Here is a 17,070-nt window from a genome sequence, read left to right as displayed (position 1 = left end):
AAATAACAAATTATCATCATGATAATCAGCCATCTATATTGATCCATTAATTTGTTATATTTCATTTACAATTATGTACAATTATTTGCGAGGCAAGAACGGAAAACACACGATCAAGATTACGGCAGACAGTGACTTAGTTTTTATAGTTTTCACTTAAATGGAGCTCTCTGGCATGTGACGACTGTGAATTTATCAAATTATCAACAACTCCAACAAAATGTGTAAATGACCATGAGTTTAGATTGGGTTCACTATTTTTTACACATGGTTTATCAAATTAAATGATACAATCACACAGATGGTAGTGAAATATTCTTACATACATCAATCATAGATATTACTTGCAAGTTTCAATAATATATCTGTTAAAGTTAGATATAAGAAAGAAAAATATTCTTGCTGTCTGTTTCAGTTTAAGTGTAAGTTTGTGACAGCAATTTCATTTAAACATTGGTGACTGACAGAAAACCTGGCCAGCACTTTAAGATTATGTTACAAGAGTACTAACCTGTCCTCCACAGGGAACTGTTGATACCACAATGACTATGAATTTCATGTGACATTGATATGGTACCAGTTACAATTGACAACAAGGACACAACCAACTAAATCATCATCTTAAAACATGTACCGGACACTTTCAGCTTTAAAACTTACAAACCAATGGACCTGAAAGTAAAAAAAGAATCAAAATCAGTATTGTTTTGCATTGACATACAATACAGTGTTAGAAAGCTGAAGCATCCATTTTTTCTGCACCAGTACTAAACTTTGTGAATAGTTAGGTGCTGATAATTACTTGTTTATGTCACAAGAACGAAGTCTGGCCAGCTTGTACATCCTTGCCTACTTAATTTTTCTACTTAAAACATTTCTTAACACATTACCTCACTTTATACATTTGTACTTGAAATGGACTTGTCCATATTCTTCTTCCAGTCTGGACATACCTGATCATCATAGTACTGACTGAACATCAAACAGTGCAGACAATGATCACATGGTATATAGTCTCGTGCCAGCTGATCTTATTCTGCACTGGTCACATGGGTAGGATCTGTTGCTGCCAGCAGGCTGAGAGTTAATATATCAAGAAAAGAAATTCTTAATTCAAAGCAGTGATAGTCCTATAAATGTTTATAAAAATTTAGAGATGAAATGGTAAACTTGTTTAACACATTTACATGCTATTAGTATGAAGCAGTAAGTAATGTATTTGACTTCAGGTGCAATATCTACTATCAAAATATCACCATTACTATTTGCCTTGAAAACACATTAACCATTTTAGAGAGTGATACATCTCTTTTGGGTTGTGTTGTAAGTCAAGATGTAAAGGTCATAATGTGTACATACAGCTTTCATGATGCAAGAAGACCTAAACTGCCCCACGCACAAGTTCACAGCTGAGTAAAACCATCAAACTTCTATTCGCTAACTGGATAGCTCCCACACATAAAAGGAATCCGTAGTCCCTGGCGGGATTCAAACCCAAAGCAGTAAGGGCAAAATGATTCAGGCAGTGACTCACACTGCTCGGCCCCATAGGCCCCAAAGTGATAGATCTAGGGGAACAAGTACAACTGTAGATAGATAGATAACTAAAAGTGTCAATTATTTCATCTAAGATATTCACAAGTTACAATTGTCCAAAACACTCATTCTGTAACAAATGCTAACTTATCTGTAAAAGTTGATGGGTACATGGCATCAGACATACAGTCTTCATTCTGAATTTTACATGACACCTGTGATCCCGTCCTAAATAACTAGTAGGCTATGTATACATGTAGTGCCCCAACTACTGTACTAACTAGATGGGACATAGGGCTTCAGACCTGATTAGAGTAACTTCTTTGTACATTGTAATAATTAAATAGAATGAAAAAGTCACAGTTACTTTTGATTTAGGATAACCGTCTGCATAATTAGGCAATCAAAGTTCAATTTCTATTGCTATAACCCTATTACCACAATTAAAATATTCATATTCAAAATGCAAACACATTATTTAAACTTTAAATATAATAACTGATCATGAAGTAATCATTCGGTCAACACTTGCCATGTAACTTCACAAGGCGTCATGGCACTTCTGTATCTATCTCCATCATTAACTGGTCGAAAATAGTTACTTCATATTCAAGCGCACCAATATTTAATATTCAAACACATTACAACACTGTGCTGTTACATATTAATTCTATTTAATTGTTTATCAGGTGTCTATTTTCTAAATATTAAATTTCGGGGTGTGAGGCCAATGTATAAATTAAACTTACACTAGCTTGAACACAGTCCACATTGTCACACCTGCAGCAGATGATCCTATTAGGAATACAGAAACTGAAAAATAAAGTATTTTTGTCATCTAAAAAGTCAAGCATTTATACTAAACGGGTATCGTAATACCCTGTTATACCTGCTAACCCAGTCATTTTTTTCAAAGTAATATCAACTGTCAAACATGTTATGAAATGTACAGTATACACTGAGTGATACATCTTTTATAATAATTTACACTAAGGATTATCCCATTACTATGTCTAGTAATGTTAATTCTAGCATTTATATATTCCGCAAATTTATAAATCATTCAAAAACTCTGACTAAAACTCCTTTAAATATATAAAATAAATACAGTGAACCCTTTGCAATTCTTTAAGGCATATTATGCCTAAGAAATGATATTTTTTTGTCCTGCTTTAGAAAGGGCATCCATGAGTTGTACAACAATGAAATAAGGGTTTAAGGGTATGTGTGGTATTTACCCAAAGAAAGTATCACTAACTGTGAAAGTATGTATAAAAGCAGCAAAATGTAAACAAAGTAGTTTTTTGACTTCCATACAAAAACCTTAACCACTTTATCTGTACTAATTGTCAAAAAGCAACAGAAGGAAAATAATAGTTCAGGTAAATGGCTTTTTAGCAGTTTTTTGAAACCTGGACACCAAAAATAAAATGCTTTTGAGAAAAAAAAGCCTTTTAGAGCATAATGGGCTTTTACTATTGACCTGATGGAATTAAGTCCTTTGCTGTGATAGATTTAAGTAACACAGACTTGTTCTGTTTTGAATTTTAAGCATTATGGTAGTAGGGCTGCAATGAAATCCAAACTCTTCCAAGTCCAAAAACTCAGGCTCAGAAATTTCAAGCAATTTATACTTCAGTGTATGATAAAGATTGTCAGATAGTCAGCACACTCAACTATTCTCAGTGTCTGATAGAGATTAAACAAGGCAATGCAGGAATATTTAAGCTCACAAATGGGAATATAATATAGTTTGGGTCTTTGTCAGTGTTCTACAATTATGACCATGACCCGAAATATATGTGTGATATCTTCAGAACTTGCATGCTTAACCTTAATCAGGAATTTTCACAAAGGAAAATTCTTCTGCCAAATCAATAAGTTCTGAATTCAAAACAGGTTAAGTCAATTTCACAATTTTAACATTGTGACGGGGTTGTAGCTAGCACTACATTAATTAAACCATGTGATATAAAAGATATAAACATTTGGAGACACTAATGCTGACAATGCACTTTAAAACATAACTTCATTACTATTTTATTTACCACTAAGACACATTTCTCCTGGCTATGTATTCACCCCCACCCCCACACCTCACATCACTTTCTTTAAAACCAGACACACTTGTATGAGACATGATGTCTAGATGCTGCAGGGGTCCACTACACTTATTACATCTGGTCCTGAAACAAGGAAAAGCAAAAAAAGAATAAAATAATATATACATATTGCATCATTTTTATAAATAATATATATAGTTCTCTGATATGCCTTGGGATAAAGTTCTGATCTGCAGACTCTGGAAATTTTTCTCAGAAATCTATGTTACATACACTGTATGTGTAGGTTAGAAGGGTCTAAATCACTTAAGAAACTAAAGTAATGAAGAAGCAGATCTAAGAATGTACAGAATGAATTGTCATGGCCAATTTCACAGCAAGTATTATTTTTCAGGGCAAACTTCTTAGAAGCTTGCTCTTACATGTGTGTTGAATTTCATGCTCAATGAATAATGATGTTTTTTTATCAATGAAATATAAGTGTGATTTATGTAAAAATCAAGATAACAAACTGGTGTTTATTTACATAGTTGAATGTTTGTGAAGTATCTGTTTGCATTTTCCTACTGGTTAAACACAAAAACATGCTTTTTTCCCCAACATATGTTACAGGAACTTAGGACCGCATTTGCCTGAAAGCAAATATGGTATGACATAATGTCAATACTTAAGACATATTGAGGGTGAAAAAGAGATAAAACACAATAAATTGATAATGTTGTAGTACTGGATGGGAACTTTTGAGCTCTCACCGTGTTGTCGCTGACCGAAATTTTGTCCAGCAGTTATGAACTATTCAGAGGTTTTAACCATATGAAATGGGCAACAGCCAGATTGCATATCATATACCCACAGCCATTTCACATCCAAAATAAACTGAAGAAATTCATAACTGTGAAAATGCCATTTCTATAAATGTATAGAAAAATATTTTTCAAAATCACACTATTCATAATTATGCCAATTTCATTTCCTGCAAACAATTATATTTTAACAGTTACATTATTGATCAATTACATTTCAAAAGAGATTCACTAAATGTGTATCAAATAAAAAAGATAGAAAAACAAAATTTAATATTGCTTCAACTGGGAAATAAAGTCCCAACAACAACAACAACAACAACAACAACAACAGGAGTCTGGTAAAATGAGAAATGAGGGACTTACTTAATTAATACAAACTAGCTTTAAATTTTCTCTACAAATAGGAGCCATCATGTCTGAACCTTCAGGCAACTTTTGGTTCACTAATTAACTTTACTATCTGATCAGAACAAACAAACAAACATGAGAGAAAAGTCTCGGACAACAATGTGTTTATTTAATGATATTCAAATAAACTTAAAAATCAAATACAGTAAGATCTTATTCAAAATTCAAAACATGTGACCAACTTGCTCTTTAAAGGAAATAATTTTTACCACAGGCAATGTAAATTGCTCTCTAAAAATTACAATGATCACTATGTTAAAATGCTATAAACATAAAATATTCTACTTTCTTTCTTGTTTATATTGATAATTTATTACTCAGTGATTCCTGTATAATTAATAGAAAGGAATGATATTTGTTTTCAAAATTTTAATGTCATCCTATAATATATTGAATATTTTAGTTGATCAAATTGACCAGAATAATATAGAAACTCCAGAATGAGATATTTATCTTGACCAGCTGTCACCCTGACCACAGGTACACCACTTGCCCACTGACTTTATCTCAAAAATTTTATTGATTTTTATTTTGTTCATTTTACAATCAGTAGTTTATATCTGTTTTTTGACCGTTTCAAAAATGATGTTTATTTTTTTTTATAAAGACCACACTGAAACAGGATAAAAATATGTTACAATTAGTGACTCGGACATTTAAATTGACACTTTAATGGATCTCATACACTGAATAATGTTACAAATACAAATGTACACATATTGACAAAGAAACCAGGCGTTTATGATGATTGTTTTATATGTTTATGAAACCGATAAAATAAGACAAAGAAAAAATTGCCTACAATACCTTATAACTAAAATATCATGATTAAAACTTAAATATTCAAAAATATGGAACAAAAGGATTTAACTAGAAATCTAACTGCAGTGCATGGATGCCCTCACAGTCCACTGTTTTGTCAATATATGGGAAGTACAGAGTAACAGTGTGACAGACAGGCAAGGGCAAATTGATTTGCTTCCATCTTCCCCCTCCCTGAACCACACCCCTAACCCAAGAAGAAGCAAATGTTTCCTATGAATGCCCTTTACATTTAGTTTGAAAGGAATGAAATGTTGACATCAATTCACCCAAACAACTTTATTAAACAGTTTTTATGATAAATGCATGCATTTTAAATATTCATCATTTGCATTATAAAAACATGCTTTATAAATGTTTAATTCAAAAAAGATAGATGAGCAGTTAAGACCTTTCCTTAAATAATCTATAAATTCACCCAACCATCAGTAACTAAGATAAATGGCAACTGCTTAAACTTTATAACAAATATAAGTAAAAACTTACCCCCCCCCCCCCAACCAACAAAAAAAACAACAACAAACAAGAGGGCCATGATGGCCCTGAGGTCGCTCACCTGTATATAGGCCCCCACCCCCCCCCCCCCTAAACGTTGCAGGGCCAATTTAACCCAATTTATTTGCACAAACTTGGTAGACACCCATAAGAAGATGTTTCATGCTAAACATCTAAGCTCTAGCTCATTGGGCTTTTTAAAAGAAGATTATTTTTTAAGTTATTACCATACACATATAGTTAAAAACAATGACACCCCTGGGGCCGGGCCAGTTTTGACCACAGAGCTTTTATTTGAACAAACTTTGTAGACACTTACTAGAAGATGTTTCATGCTTAATATCTAAACTCTAGCTATTTGGGTTTTTTCAAAGAAGATTTTAAGTTTTTGCTATACACATATAAAGAAAATCAATGACCCCCGGGCGGGGCCAATTTTGACCCCAGGGCTTTTATTTGAACAAACTATGTAGACACTCACTAAAAAATGTTTCATGCTTAATATCTTAACTCTAGCTATTTGGGTTTTTTCAAAGAAGATTTTAAGTTTTTGCTATACACATATAAGGAAAATCAATGACCCCAGGGGCGGTGCCAATTTTGACCCCAGGGCTTTTATTTCAACAAACTTGGTAGACACCTATTAGAACATGTTTGATGCTAAATATCTTAGTCATAGCTCTTTGAGTTCTTTAAAAGAAGATTTTTTAAGTTTTTACTATATGCATATAGGGAAAATCAATGACCCCCTGGGGAGGGGCCAATTTTGACCCCAGGGCTTTTATTTGAACAAACTTGGTAGACACCTATTAGAACATGTTTGATGCTCAATATCTTAGCCATAGCTCTTTGAGTTCTTTAAAAGAAGATTTTTTAAGTTTTTACTATATGCATATAGGGAAAATCAATGACCCCCCGGGGCGGGGCCAATTTTGACCCCAGGGCTTTTATTTGAACAAACTTAGTAGACACTTATTAGAACATGTTTCATGCTAAATATCTTAGCTGTTACTCTTTTGGTTCTTTAAAAGAAGATTTTTTAAGTTTTTACTATATGCATATCGGGAAAATCAATGACCCCCTGCGGCGGGGCCAATTTTGACCCCAGGGCTTTTATTTGAACAAACTTGGTAGACACCTATTAGTGCGTGTTTGATGCTCAATATCTTAGCCATAGCTCTTTGAGTTCTTTAAAAGAAGGTTTTTTAAGTTTTTACTATATGCATATAGGGAAAATCAATGACCCCCCGGGCCGGGCCAATTTTGACCCCAGGGCTTTTATTTGAACAAACTTGGTAGACACCCATTAGAACATATTTCATGCTAAATATCTTAGCTCTAGCTCTTTGGGTTCTTTAAAAGAAGATTTTTTAAGTTTTTACTATATGCATATAGGGAAAATCAATGACCCCCCCCCCCCCGGGGCGGGGCCAATTTTGACCCCAGGGCTTTTATTTGAACAAACTTGGTAGACACTCACTAGAAGATGTTTCATGCCAAATATCTAAGCTCTAGCTCTTATGGTTTTTTAAAAGAAGATATTTAAAGTTTTTTCTTTCGGTTGCCATGGCAACCAGAGTTCTGCATGGAATTAAATTCTTTGAACAATTTTTAAAGGTGACCACCAAAGGAACATTCCTGTGAAGTTTGGATGAAATTGGCTTAGTGGTTTATGAGGAGATGTCATTTAAAGTAAAAGTTTACGGACGGACGACGGACGGACGGACGACGGACGGACGCCGGACGAAAAGCGATCACAAAAGCTCACCCTGTCACTTTGTGACAGGTGAGCTAAAAACAGCACAATAATATAAGCACTGTTATATCTAGTGATATTTACATAAATCTTTATTAGTATAAAAATAATCTTGTTATATTAAGATTGATTTTTGTACTCAGATGATGGACTACCGTGAATGCCCTGACTGCCCCTCTATGATTGTTACAGTTTGGTCAACTGTCAATGAACAGTTTCCTACATTATTAATGACCTGTATTTCTCATTCATCATAATACACATGGACAGGGGACAAGTGCCAAAATCCTGCTGGACACTCTGGGAGATTTCGGGACTTGCAATTAAATTCTGGTGGTTATAAGACCTCAAGGTCAGCTTGGAGTATAATTAAAACACTTGCGTCTCCATGAGAGAATAAAAAATTTTCTTGCCCAGTAATTTTGAAGCTTCTACTAAAGTAATTGTTATTAAATTTTCACAAAAAATCTCCGTCACTAAACCGACGCCCCTTCAGATTTTCATAGAGGTTTGCATTTTCATGGTGAATTTGCTTGAAGCAATAACAAGGAAACAGTTTTTAAGGTTTATTGAATTTTGAGACCACTTAACATGCATGCATCTGTACTGGAGTGAGTGACAGGCTGCTTCAAAAGTCCCGCGGCATCAACTTAACATTCAAATATTTTCTTTTGGTGTGAAGCTATCTGCAAACAAGTGGCGAAATATTAGATAGGCTTTGAACAAATACAAAAATTCAAGCCCCGAAACTAACACGAACTTTTAATGAAGAAACAACTTGTCATGATTGTCGATTTTTACCGCCAAAGATGCAAAATCGGCACTAGACAGAATGTGTGCTTATTATCACAGGATTATTTAATAATCGTGAAGATGGGGCTCACTTTCATGCCTGAGGGGGCAAAGTAAGGTAAATTAGTCAATTTAATACCAAATTTGTAACCGAGCCCCATGTAAAGCCAATTTTATGACAATTTTGCCTCAAGCATCTTTCCGCGCATTACTATACTTTGTCATTATACAATGAAAATCTTCTGGGTTTGAGACTTTTGGCTCTGTATTGTCAAGACAAGAGTCAAACGAAATGACATGACTTCAATTTCAATGAAAAGATTTGTTTGTTGATTTTTCTGATGATACCCAATTTCACTGTCCAAATAGTCAAAGAAATCGAGTGGAAAAATGCAACAAGAATGAGAAAATAGTTGTTACACCATTATAACAAAACTTATTACAATCCAAATTGAGTCCCTCTTTGTATGAGATGAACCAGAATGACTTTAAAATGAACTATTCACACATATTGTTGATAAAAGGTATATACATCATGCAGGAAAATAATATTATAAAGTAGTGACATTATGAATTATATATTGAGTAACAACATTTCTTTGGGTTTTCATAGTATATCTAAATGTACCTTAAATCACAAATATTGTCTATATTCACATCCCTGACTAAATAAATGTGGCTGTTATGATATTTATCTGTGTATTGTACAAAATTAATTTAATTATAATTCTAAATGTGTCAATAATATAAACGTACTAGCTAGCTCAAAAATTCTTTGAAGTCAAAGTCAAGCTTAGAAATGACAATGATTGAAATAAAAAATAGTTGACATGATAAGGTCCATAAGACATATTATCCCATGGCTGGGATGAAAATCTCATTTCTTAAGTGTTCTGAAACATGTGGCACCAGAATTTACCAATCATTTGTTCATAACCTCATCAAAAGAATCTGTTATTTAAGCTTCAACCAATAACCTTCACTTGTAATAAAACCATCATCACTGTATCACTCAAACATGTCCATTTACAGATAAAGTAATAACATAGCTGGTAAATACTGATTAATTTCATTAAACTGAGCTCATAAACTTGTAAACACACCACAGACCCTGTGACAAATAATAGCAAATTTGTTCACTACTGGCTTTTTTTCCCTGCTGAATACATAATTATGCTTTATTTCTTTAATTATAATACAGTGCTATCGCTTTTCTTGGACTGATTCTAAGCATCTCTTATCATTGACCTAATGAAACAGTGGTCAGTGGGTATTTTTATGTGACACAGTCCATTAGCCACCTCTACTTTTGAAGAGTATCCTACAATTAGGGCTATCTGTTCAGTGATAAAATTCGTCCCTGATGAAGTTTTAATGTTGTCATAAAATTGCAAACAAAACCAACTTAACCACACAAAATTTGCAACTGAAATGGAAAAAAATCAGACGGCAACCTGCATCTTGGTGGTTAATAAAATCTTTCTGGTTAGATACTGGGTTTTTAATAGCATCATAAAAATGACCAATTTGCTAATGGGTTTTTGCTGCCCCTGTTTTATTTCCTTATTTTACACTGCCCAGGCTCCTGCATAGCCTAACCTGTGACCCCTTGTAACTGGAGAACCTCTATTAATTCTATACACTATGTTATTAAAGAAATCAAAATGGTTTCAAACCAAGTCAAAAAAACTTTACTTTATAGCACAAGAGGTTGCTGTTTTTTTTAATGCTTTAAACAAATAGAAGTGAATAAAAATAAATAATATATTGTTAAATATTTATTTCAACCAGTAATTCTGACATCTGTAACATTTTTTACCTCTTCCCCACCAAGAGCCAACAACTTTTCTTCATGAATCCAAATGAGGTGTATACATCTTAGGATCACCTATGTTTGTAAGCAAAATCTGCAAAGAAAATATGAAATATGAGATAACTAGTATTTGTATAATTGCTTATGTCTTAATACACAACAACATACAAATTAAAACAATACAGCATGATTTTTTCCAGCAAATAGGTTTGTATTATTTTGATTTTGATATATATATGAAATCAAACTTTATTTCTTTTATTTATTTATTTATTTTCTTGATAACAAAAAAAAATCCTAAATAAAATTTTACACTACATTGTTTTCATTTTTCATTAAAACATTAATTTGTTGGTTAGTTTCAGGATCAATTAAAAATGTCAACAAGAATGTTAACTTGCAGTGTTAATGCTCGACTGTTTAAAATTCTAAGTTAAAAGGGGGCATAACAACCCAAAATAATGCTTAAAGAATTATGTCCCTGTCTAATAACTACACCTTGTCATGATAAGCAAGTATACCAAGTTTCATGTTGATAACTTTTGAAATGTTGAATAATTTGCTGCATTAAAGTTTTTGCACATAAGATGGCACCACAGCAATGACAATAGCTCTACTTTTTCAAAAAACTCATTGTGTAACTCTATCAGATAACCAGCATTGAATACTAACTGGACATCTTAAAAGCTTGTCATGTTACTTAGAAAAGTTTCTTAGACAACATTACCTGCATAGTGTGATCTTTTAAGAGTCAAATGACTTATTCCGCCAGTGAAAACAGAAAAGATATGTTACCAAAATATTATTTGCATTATAGATAAATAAATGTCAAGAAATGTAACATTTTGCATCTAAAATAAAACATTTTTGTGTTAGAAGCATAACCAGATATCCTCTGACCATTTATTAACAAACAGGCCTAAATTTAAAATTGGACCACCTTACTATTGTCAGGTATCAAACTGAAATTTTCAATATCAAATTAACATTAAAATTGGACTGTCTAAAGTATAGAACCCAAATAGACCCATTGATGGCATTATACTTGCAACATTGCCATCTTCATGTACATATTGTATATAGCTTGCTGCCAGGTTATGTCAAAAGTATAACAATATAATTTCATAGTGAGATAAAAATTACAAAATAAACAAGTTACAACATTTTTTCTATGAACCAAATGACATTTAAGCAATTACTAGTATAACACTTGAATCTCCACATTTTACATCCCTCCTGACTTTACCCTTGAGTCTAAATTGGTCAATAAAATGTGAATGTGTTACCATGACAAGTGGCAAATATTTCAATATTTGATCTAATCATTTCAAAAACATCATAAAATTTTATTAGAATGTCTAATACCCCGACTATAACTGTAGAAACTACCGAAAATCAAAGTCCACTTCACACACACAGAAGATTACTTGGATTTCATCTTTTCTTGATTTATGGCCCCTGTCTAATATGAAACTATTTGACCAAGTCCTATTTCTATACAATAGATAAAAAAGGACATCTGTATTCGTCTTTTGAAATTGACAAATAAAAATACTATTGGTTGATTAACTATGAAAATAGCAATCTTTCGATTAATAAAATACATTAAATGAAGCTTGCCAAAAATAGAGTACAACATACTGCAGGATGTTTTCAACACTACTGTAACCTGTATTCTATGTCCATTAAGATACAGCCATGTTGATTTGAAGATTTTTCTTTATAAATAGGAACAGTCAAAAATTTGTATGCAGATGCATGTCCAATATATTTTATAGCTTTACAACTAAAATTGATGACTTATTAAATAAATAAAAAATTTGGGCACTTGTCTGCTAAATTAAATTAATACAAAAGATTGGTACTGGTATTTTAAAATTGGACTTAATTTAACTTTTTGTCAAAATTTGACCTCATCACTTTTGTAAATATTACACAGTTTCCTGTGACTTATTCTTAATTGCAATAATTTGACCCAAAGGTAAGTCGGTGGGTTGTTTATTCTTATTTATTTCAAATACAAGTACTTAATAGGCTAATATTCAACAAATTTTACAATTTCACCTTTTTTGTTGGGGGGAACCTACAACAGTGACAGGCAAGCACTTAGCAGTCCATGACCTTAACCACTTGGTTACATAATTACAAGTAACATACTTGTTGATTTCAATTATTTCAAGACCATGCAACAGCTGAAAACATTACAGACTTTGTTAACATTGCACCAGGCAATCAAAAATAACATGTTAATTTAGTAAACTCTGGATAATGTAAACATTTTCCAAGTTCACAAAAGAGGAAAACTTTGTCAAATCTATACCAGAGTTATTGGGCTTAAAATAGTAACCCATAATAAAGATTCTGAAGATATGACTTTTAAGTGAGTATTTTTGGTGATTATGAAGATAAGATATCTGCAGCTTTGATCAAGAGGTAGCACAATGTCCAAATGATCACTGGTGAAATATAATACATTCAAGACCAAGCTTTGTCATTTAAATACCCAACATAAGATGGACTCAGACAACTTTTACCCCTTGTAATACAGCTGACTACAAACTGATATTGAACCCAAACAAACAAATAAACAGGCAATAATATAAAATCAGAACATGATAAATGTCAGAGCTGCAGTTCTGAAGCCTATGTTTGTATTTTTATATTCCTATATCCTTACTTCTGATGGATTACCAACAACCTCTTCACATCATCAAAATCCCATTACACACTTTTTAATTTTCCACCGAATAGACATAAATTAGTGGTGTTTATAACCAATGGAGATTTTTATCTTAGATAATTATTTTCTACAATAGCATGATGTCAAAGTTAATGACAACAACTTTACAGCCATCCCATTGTTATGAAATAGATACAGCTAGTCAACAATTGTATCATATTTTTAATCAAACACCCCTGAAATGAGCAGACGACAATTCAACAAATCTTGCTTTTCCCGCCACCTGTGGTTCTGGGTGTTTGTCACAGCACCCCTTCTCATCTTTCTACAATAAACTACTAATTTATTTGTTAAAATAATAAAATTGCTCAAATTTCAGTTGCGACTGCAGGTTTTACAACGTTCTGTACCGTTTAAGTCTGTTTTGACCATGTTTTACAAGAGTATTATTTCTATATGATTATTAGTTCTGTCACTCATTTTATTTAATTCTGGACTTTAATTCTCAGATTATGACCATGCAGGTACTAGAAGGAAAAGCCCTTAGGCCGAAGGAGCAATGGTAATTTAGATGGACAGGAAGGCTGCATTACCCACGTCAGTTTTGTTATTAAAGACTTAATACAAAGACTTAATACAATGCATAGAAAAGAGAGTATCTATTTACAAAGGATGTACATGTATCACAAAGTGTACACCATCTGTAACATAAAGTATTCGGCCCTTCATTATTATAATAAGCTACATGAAATAAAGTTCAACAGTTCTACAAAAAAGTCTCAAATCTATTGTCCTAACACAAAATGTAGGACAGAAAATGATATTATAGTACTCCACACTGATACAGGTACCACATCCCTGACGATATCATGGAAATCTAAACATGTGGGAATTTGTATACTTAGCGCCACCTCTATATAAATGCAGTGAAAGAAGGTCCTTTAAAGTCTGACACAAAGTATTTAGTACCTCAGTACCCAAGGGTGCTACCCTATATCCAACCTTCTGTGATGTATTAACATTTTGCTACAGCATAGAGATTTTCCAGCATGAAAAAATTACATCTACTAATTTTATGCTTGGCAATTTAATACCCCCAATTATATGCCAAATTAAGTTTAAAACCTACCAAGAAAACTTTACTACAACTGGTGTCACTTGATTAGACTGACACAATTTTAGTGCACTTCCCTTGTATTAATAAATATACAGTCACTATAACAATTTATCAAACATTTACTGGTATTTACAGAAAATACAATTACATGAAGAACTTTAACACATCTAAAATCTCAGACAAATCTCTGTCACATATAAACTGTTAAAGTAACACAAGGGAAGACAAATTGTTAGCTGAACTGCTCAAAATTCCTGCTGAACAATGCCACTTGTCTAAATAAATTGTACAAAAAGTTTATCTCTGTCAAAATCTCAGTTACATTGCATTCTGGGAGCATTCCCAGAGGAGACCACTCAAGTTGTAATGCCTTGTTTTCACAGATCATTTACACATCTCTAAAATCATGAAAGTTTCATGCAGAAATGGAGCATTATGATGGAGTAAACAGTCTAATAATTCACTCTTAGCCTGTTGGTAGCAACTGAAACTATCTATGTGACCAGTACAGACCAAATCAGCTGGCACACTCATGCTTTCTAATCATGTTCTGCACTGTTGCTATTTATTTTGAAATTTTCAATAAAAAGATTTATGATTTTGTCCAGTTTGAAAGATGTACAAGACCATATTTAGCCTGGTAAGGGTGACTAACATTACAGTGTTTGTTTGTACGTACGTTGTCATACTATAGCAGATTTCTCAATTGTTATACATTTATATTATAAATATACACTTATTTAAACTCATTGTGATAAAAACTTGAAACTCATCTGAACATCCCCGCCCCCTCCCTTCAAGTTTACTTCCTAGAACTAACCAGTTCACATCATTATTTTAATTTGGGAACATGGTTACGACACAGAAAGGGCTCAACCCTCACTACCTCTGGGTTGGGAAGCAGAAACTTTATTATAAACTTCATGTACCATCTCACCTGAAATCTGTATCCATTGACTAACCAAAGGATTGATCATTTCTTTTTATTTATGTGGCATCAAACAAATTAAGTAAAGGTAGCAAGTTTTTTCTCTTTTATGAAATTTGGGAACAGTTTAAATAGATTAGTATTTAGGGCAAAGGACTTTCATGTGTTCCCTAAAAAGTATAGAGTAACTGATAGAAAGAACAACTGTTTTTTTTTTTTCAACTAGCACATCAACATTGGTAAGTATTTTTATTTGGGGTAGCTGGAATCAATCTTACATTCTATGGAACTGCAGTGAGTAAGTATAACAACTTGACTCTCTGCAGTAACAATAGTGCTATATAGTGTTGTTACTTAAGTAAACTATATTTATTACCTGTTTACACGCTTTATTCCAGACGCATACACATATACTTCTGTTTCCTGAAATACAAAGAAAGTAAAGATTTGTTAATCAATCAAGAATTTATACGAACATCTAAAATCAAGGGAGATCCTATTTTAAACATACTTCACAACATAAAAGCTGAAAGAAAAAAAACATAACATCTTTTTGAAAGAGAAATATGAATGGCCACTTGTAAAATTGTCAATATTTACAGAAATAAACAGGATACCCCTGCAGCCATAGTGTGAGCCTTTCCAACCTGACCAGAATGTGTTCTTCTATTACTGATGTTTAACATATTGAGGTATTTTTGGTATTGATCACAAGTAAAGTTTTGACAGGCAAATTGTAAAATATTTGTTTCTGGAGAATGGGCATGCAATAAAAACCAAGTGGCCAGAAATTGGTTCCCCATTAAATAGCTATAAAGAAGGCATGCTGGATTAATATCATGCAGGGTTTGGACACTGAGATTTTATATAAATATGATGTACACCACATTTGATTAATGCATGGTGTATGATCACAGAAATAAGAGATATAAGAAATGTTTTGCTTTATTAATTTTTGCAAAACTTCCGAATTAGTTTTGTATGATAACTCAAGATATTTAATGAAATAGTTTAGATATGTTCAGTTTATAATATAGTCATGCTTTTTTATGAATCATTTTATATTTAGAGAAATGAACTTGTCCTAGGGCAAAGACTGATACCATGTATGTCTTATCTTATACCTTAAATATCTTAAATGAACTTAAATTCAATCTTATAATTTGGACAAAACCATTCATCATTTTTTTTTAATTTTTCAAATAAGTACTGACTGAATAGCAAACAGTGCAGACTGGCACAACCATTGTTTATGATCATGCCATGGTGCTTGTTGCACATGTAGATTTAGTTGTCACCTGCAAACTTAAGTTAGAAGTGATTTAACAGTAATATGATAAGACTCAATATCTAACAGGCATAATAAAACTGTTAAATATTACATTCCACTACAATTGGCTATTTTTTTAATTCACAAATTTTGGTTATGTTACAATCAAACATATATTGAAGATGATTAATTCTAATATATTAGCTGAAAAAATTATTTTACTACTTGTATTGGAATAAATTAACCTTCTAATATACACATAATTATCATATGCAAACTCATACATTCCATGCACAAAGCAAAATCATTCGTCTTTAACTGAAACATTTAAATCAAAATTATTTGCCTCCAGCATACATTGGTGTTCTTACCTTGGTGGTTGCAGGTGGCTTGAATGTTGATTGAATGATGGTGTTTGCGATTCACATACGCCTTTTTCTCCTCTTTTGGTGGGGAAATTATTTGTATGTGTGTGCAATCTATATATTCAATAACCCCAGGAAAATGTCTTCACTGGTAAACTCCCTGTTGTACCAACTGTTTGTCATTCGTGGTCGTCGGAAACTTGATGTACTCGTCCTTCA

At 32.6% G+C, this 17,070-nt stretch overlaps 1 protein-coding gene and 1 long non-coding RNA gene across 3 annotated transcripts in view; both read right to left on the bottom strand.

The window, feature by feature from the left end:
* Window positions 1-1,450, bottom strand: part of LOC132730282 (protocadherin gamma-A7-like) — a 61,565-nt gene extending 60,115 nt beyond the window's left edge. The window contains exons 1-2 of one of the 2 annotated variants that reach the window (XM_060716172.1): window positions 954-1,450; window positions 512-672 (exon numbers count right to left, since the gene is read on the bottom strand). The gene's annotated coding sequence lies outside the window, so the exon portion shown is untranslated. The remainder of the gene's footprint in view (window positions 1-511; window positions 673-953) is intronic. The other variant, XM_060716168.1, reaches the window with a different exon arrangement.
* Window positions 1,451-3,010: 1,560 nt separating this feature from the next.
* On the bottom strand, window positions 3,011-15,716 carry LOC132730267 (uncharacterized). Its single transcript, XR_009625738.1, has 3 exons — window positions 15,593-15,716; window positions 10,498-10,585; window positions 3,011-3,722 (listed from the first exon to the last, which is right to left on the bottom strand). It is a non-coding gene; the product is annotated as an uncharacterized LOC132730267 (long non-coding RNA).
* Between the last annotated feature and the right edge of the window lie 1,354 nt (window positions 15,717-17,070).

Source organism: Ruditapes philippinarum, unplaced genomic scaffold, assembly GCF_026571515.1.
Source record: "Ruditapes philippinarum isolate M1 unplaced genomic scaffold, ASM2657151v2 ctg1686_1_1_1_1, whole genome shotgun sequence".
Lineage (NCBI taxonomy): Eukaryota > Metazoa > Mollusca > Bivalvia > Venerida > Veneridae > Ruditapes > Ruditapes philippinarum.
Note: the sequence above shows the minus strand (reverse complement) of the source record. Positions and strands in the feature narration are given on the sequence as shown.